Source organism: Sorex fumeus, unplaced genomic scaffold, assembly GCF_029834395.1.
Source record: "Sorex fumeus unplaced genomic scaffold, SorFum_2.1 ptg000002l, whole genome shotgun sequence".
NCBI classification, from domain to species: Eukaryota; Metazoa; Chordata; class Mammalia; order Eulipotyphla; family Soricidae; genus Sorex; species Sorex fumeus.
The window spans coordinates 14,714,329-14,720,560 of NW_026606059.1; positions in this window are offsets into that span (position 1 = coordinate 14,714,329).

Here is a 6,232-nt window from a genome sequence, read left to right on the forward strand (position 1 = left end):
GTAGAACATTTGCCTTGTGCGTGGCCGGCCTGGCCGAGCCACGTTCGATTCCTCCGCCCCTCTTGGAGAGCCCAGCTACCGAGAGTATCTCGCCCACATGGCAAAGCCTGGCAAGCTCCCCGTGACGTACTCGATATACCAAACACAGTAACAAGAAGTCTCACAATGGAGACGTTACTGGGCCCACTCGAGCAAATCGATGAACAACGGAAGGACAGTGCACATAGTGCACTGCTAGGGGATTTCACCTACAAGTGCCCAGGGCTTACTCTGCCTCTGTACTCAGGGATCAATCCTGATGGTTCAAAGATGAAAAAGCCACATGCAAGGCAAGCACCTCAGTATCTTACGAAACACCTTAGTACCAGAGCCCTGTACTATCTATCCCTCCAGCCCCATTTTTGTTTTAATGTCTAAGTGAAGGTTCTTGGGCATCAGCAATTTAATTGCAAATTTCACATTTTTCAGAATATGTGGTAGCACTGTAGGATTGTCCTCCCATTGTTCGCATATATAATTTTCATGACTTTCGTTTGCAAGAAAATAAAGATATGGAAAAGACAAAACTGGGATATTTAATATAAATCACATCAGAATATATGCACATCAGTGTGCTAATAATTTTCTTTATATAAACTTAATTAAATCATAGTAATCCTGCATGCTAGGTGTTCTGAAAAAAAAAATAGATGCAGAAAATAAAATAGAATGGGTTTGTATTTGTCAATTGTCACTTTTTGCCCCGTTGTTTATCGATTTGCTCAAGTGGGCACCAGTCACATCTCCATTCGTCCCTGTCACATGATAGTATATCCTAGTGGCATATTGGGGGGCTCTTTCAGGGTCAGGGGAATGAAACCTATTATTGTTACGGTTTTTGGCATGTCAGATAGCCACGAGGAGCTTGCTAGGCTCTGTCCTGTGGGCAGGATACCCTCGGTAGCTTGCCGGGCTCTCCGAGAGGGATGGGGCTTTGGGGGTGGCCTCTAATCATTTTTACAGGTGTTCACAGTCTACTGAATGAAAGCTTTTTGCTGACTGGCATGTTGTAACAATCTGCACGCTGACAAATATGCACCTGCCTGCATCTCTGGCAGCACCTGGGACATCTGCGGCTTCAGGTTGATCTCCTTAAGGTTGATGGAGTGCACCTCGAGATTTTGAGCAGCTAGCAGAGCAGGACTCCATCGCAGAGGGTCTGCACCAGGCTGAACACCTGTGCCGAGTGGTCCCAGGTCCAGTGGTTGTCAGGCAGCACCTTGCAGTGGATGAGTCACCGCAATGGGTTTATACTTACAGCACCCAATTTCTCTCTCATTTAAATACAGCCAGTCATCATTTAACGCCTTCAGTAGATGTGTGGAAAAGGCAACTTCAGGCTGGAGTGATAGCACAGTGGGTAGGGCGTTTCCCTTGCACGCGGCCAACACAGGTTTGATTCTCAGCATCCCATATGGTTCTGAGCACCGTCAGGAGTAAATCCTGAGTGCAGAGCCAGGAATAACCCCTGAGCATCACTGGGTATGACCTAAAAAAGAAAATAAAAAAGTCTTCAGTAAAGAAAATATTGCAGGGGGTTGGAGTGATAGTACAGCGGGTAGGGCATTTGCCTTGCATGCAGCCGACCCCCATTCGATTCCCAGCATCTCATATGGTCCGCCAAGCACCACCAGGAATAATTCCTGAGTGCAGAGCCAGGAGTAACCCCTGTGCATACCCGAATGTGACCCAAAAAGAAAAAAAAAGAAAAGGCAACTTAAAGGTGTGCAAATAGTATGTAAGGAAGTTAATTTTGCCATAGTCTAATTGATAAGAACAAATGTTAAGTTCTTAAGGAACATTTCTAGCCACAGTATCTCCCTCAGGCTTCTAAATGAAGATCCCAAGTGCTCCTACTATTAAGCAATGCATTCTATTCCTACTGACTTTCATACTCCAACCCCCTTAATTCAGGGTGGTATGTGGTTGGAACCTACCCCCTAGCAGCTTGGAGAGTAAGGTGGGAATCAGTCCTTGACAGAGAAGTCTGTCACCACGGGATGAGCTCACACCCTGTCCAGGCTAGACATCTCAATGAATGGAATATTCCAGAATTTGGGGATGTGAAAAGAAGCCAGAGCACCTAGGCAGACCCACACAGATACGGTATCTGCAAACACCACAGACTGTCACCCAAGTCAATAATCATTTCTTTTTCATCGACTTTCTAAGGAAACTTTGTTGAAGAAAACATTATTTGAGAATTTGCTACATACGATGCCATACACATTCAATGTACGTATTCTTCTCAAGTGAGTTTAAATTGAATTATCCTTTTGCTCTTACTCAATCATTTTGTCCACGTGTCTACTAACTGCATATGATTTGTTAAAGGAGAAAGGGGTTTAGAGGGGCTGAGTGATAGTTAGATAGGAAGTAAGGACACTTCGCTTGCACACAGCTGACCTCATGGTCCCATGAGCCTCACCAGTAGTGATCTTTAAAAGAAATCTTGTTTGCTGTTTTTTTTTTCAATTAGAACATAGACACCACCATAAATTGTTCTATTTCCTGCATTTCGATGAGTGTCAGACAATATGAATATATTAGTATCATCCGTATGCAATGAATATATCTTTTTGTTTGGTCTGTAAGTAAGTCCTGGCAGCTCTCAGGACTTCCTCATGCTCTGTATTAAGGAATCACCTCTGGTGGTGCTTGGTGTGTCTTATGGAGTGACTGGGATTAAACCCAGATTGCCCATATGCAAGACACGTGCTTGACCAAGTGTACTATCATTCCAGCCCCAGTATGCAAAGAATATATTTTGAATTAAAAGAAGAAATTGTGCCAGGCAAATTGTGTCCTAACAAATATGCAAACAAAAATGAGTCACGTCATTGACTTTGCAATGTTTGAATGCATATTTATTGCCAATTCTTATATATTCTACCTCAAGAATATATGCCATGTTAACAAATTATCACAAAGTAAAAAAAATAAAATTATAAGATGTACTTAGAATAAGAAAAATGAAAGTATATTAAAAGGGAATAAGAAAAATGAAAGTATATTAAAAGGGAATAAGAAAAATGAAAGTATATTAAAAGGGAATCTGAAAACATCACTGAGGAAGTGTTTTCCTGAGGAAGTGAAAGTTAAGCTGAGAGCCGAAAGATGAATAGGTATTAGTCATTGGATGTAGGAAGAATATCTGATGGTGGCTAGGAGCTTGCCTTGTTCCAGTTTTATACTCAGCACCAAATATGGTACCCAAACATCACCAGCAGTGATTCATGAGCACAGAGCCACATAGAGTGAGATGGTGTGGGGTGAGGAAGGATGCTAAATTAGTAGACCTGGAAGGAAACATGACAGAGAATATCATTTAGATCTGGAATAAAGAAAGAGTGTGCAGGGGCTGGAGCAATAGCACAGCGGGGAGGGTGTTTGCCTTGCACACGGCCGACCTGGGTTCGATTCCCAGCATCCCATATGGTCCCCTGAGCACCGCCAGGGGTAATTCCTGAGCGCAGAGTCAGGAGTAACCCCTGTGCATCGCTCGGTGTGACCCAAAAAGCAAAAAAAAAAAAAAGAGTGTGCAGTGGGTTTTTGTTTTTTGGGGGTTTGGGGATTAGACCACACACAGCAGTGTTCAGGGTTACTACTGGTGTTGTGCTCGGGGATGATTTCTGGCAGGGCTCGGGGCACTAATTGAGGTGCCCAGGATAGAACCTGGGTTGTCTGTGTATAAAAGAAAGCACCCTACCTGCTGTACTATCTCTCTGGCCTGAGTGTGAAATGTTGAGAGATGCGTTGTACATTTAACAAGATGTGACACATATGAAACACATAATTAGTACTTAATCCTTAGAGAATAAACAGTTGCTATTAATATGGCATTGGAATAATAGCAAAATTTGTGTGCATGTAGTGGAGTAGTTCATTCATTCATTCATTCATCATCCTGTTATTTGTCGATTGCCTCGAGCAGGCCCCAGTAACGTCTCTTTCATCCTAGCCCTGAGATTATATTCAAGGCTCTTTAGGAGAATGAGACACATCATTGGGTGGAGTAGTATTCTGTCAATTTCAATTTCATGAATTTGATTTTTAATGTACAAAAACTAAATACCTTTATTTCTTGGTGTGAGTTATAGTATCTGCAATCTACTCTGAAAGAGTTATAACAGAAAATATTAAGAACATAATAAGCATGTTAGTATATGTAAAAAGATTTAATGGACAGTAGAGAAGGTAGCAGTTAAATTGGAACTATGAATTAGAAGAAACAATTCTATTCTTCTAATACTTATCTATTAAGTATATATAAATATATAATCCTACTAGTAATGTTTAGTAGGTGATTAGAAATAACTCATGACTTCCATATTAAGTATATCGATTTTAGCTCCTTTTCAAGATATTTTGATCTATAAGTACTCATTAAAATAAACTTATTTTTTATTTTTTTAAACTTTTTTTTAAAGAACAAAGTAGATGAGGTTCATTTTATTTTATTATTTTTCTTTTTTTTTTTTTGCTTTTTGGGTCACACCTGGCGATGCACAGGGGTTACTCCTGGCTCTGCGCTCAGGAATTACCCCTGGCAGTGCTCAGGGGACCATATGGGATGCTGGGAATTGAACCCGGGTCAGCTGCATGCAAGGCAAATGCCCTACCCGCTGTGCTATTGCTCCAGCCCCAAAATAAACTTAGTTTTTAAAAAGTATCTATTAGTGATGAATCCTTAGATAATAAATCTTTACAGCTCCTTTGTTTTTCTACTCTTGAGATATCAATTACAAGGTAGTTGGCTAAATCAAATAAAAGGTTTTGGCGCTTGATAGAACAGTACAGCAGCTAGGAGCTTGCCTTGTCCCAGTTCTCTACCGAGCACCAAATATGGTCCCTGAGCACCACCAGGAGTGATTCGTGAGCACAGAGCCAGGAGTAAGCCCTGAGCACCACTGGGTGTGTCCCCAAATCTAAAATTTTTTTTAAAGACATTCATTCCCTGTGGAATATGACAAGCACTGCTTAAATGAGGCCCCATTTTTATTTTCAAAATTGGGTGCATGTGTGCAAGGCCACATTGGGGAGCAGGGTGACTCCTAGCTTTGTCAGAATCAAGCTCCACCTCTTGCATGAAAGCAGGCACTCGGCCCTTTTATAAAATCGTGATCTTCTCACACGTTCTTTCCATCTCTACTGTAATGCAAGCAAGTACTCCATTTATAGTCTGTTTTCAGCTCTAACAGCTCTGAAGCAAAGTTGAACAATCTCATTTCCTCACAAAGAAATCTACTGTAGTGACAAGAATATTGTTTTGGGTGTGTGTGTGTGTGTGTGTGTGTCTTTTTGGGGTCACATCCTCTGATGCCTAAGGGTTGCTCCTGGTTCTGTACTCAGGAATCACTCCCGGTGGTGCTGAGGGACCATATGGGATCGGGGATGGAACCCAGGTCAGCCACGTGCAAGGCCAAACCCCTCCCCGCTGGATTCTGCCTCTGGCCCTGTAGTGAGAACTGGACCCACTTAGCCAGAGAACTGCCATGACAGGCTCTGAGTGACTTAGGTCTCTTCCAGGAACAAGAAAAGCAGGAAAAAAACAGATGCTTTCGTCAAAGATTACATCTCCGGAATAAGATTAGGTCTCTGGAATGTAACTGTCAGGGAGGTGGGCTGGATGTTGCTGGCCAAAACGACAACAACAACAACAAAATAGATGTGTACTCTAGGTAATAGAAAACTGCTAATGTTTACTTGCCAAAATGAAAGTATAAGAACTTGCTGAACCTTGTGCTCGGGTCCTTGTTCAAGCCCGCTGGGTCGGGCGGATACTTGGACCCCAGCTAGCTGGAAACTACAAACCTAGATGTGTGATACGCATTATCGCCTCTGTTCTCTGTCCTTGAGGGGTGGTCGACTCCGCACTCTAACAGAATCTTCTTGAGTGGGAAGCCAGGGGTCTTCCACTATGCACCCACAGTAGAAAAGGCCACCCATCTCCTGCAGAAGAATTTGGGATCCTATGGTCCCATACTCTTTGCAAGATCAGCTTGAGCCTCTTCCTCCTCACTCTGTGCATCTCCGGATTCTCTCTGCATTCCCAATAACTCCCCCTCCAAGTCTCAGCCTCTTCCATCCGTCCCGCTTTTATTATGTGCAACAGTTTAATTCCCTCCCGCATTTATTTCTAAGAAGGAACCTGAAATCTCACTAGGACCATCCCTAGATTTGAGGCGGGAGA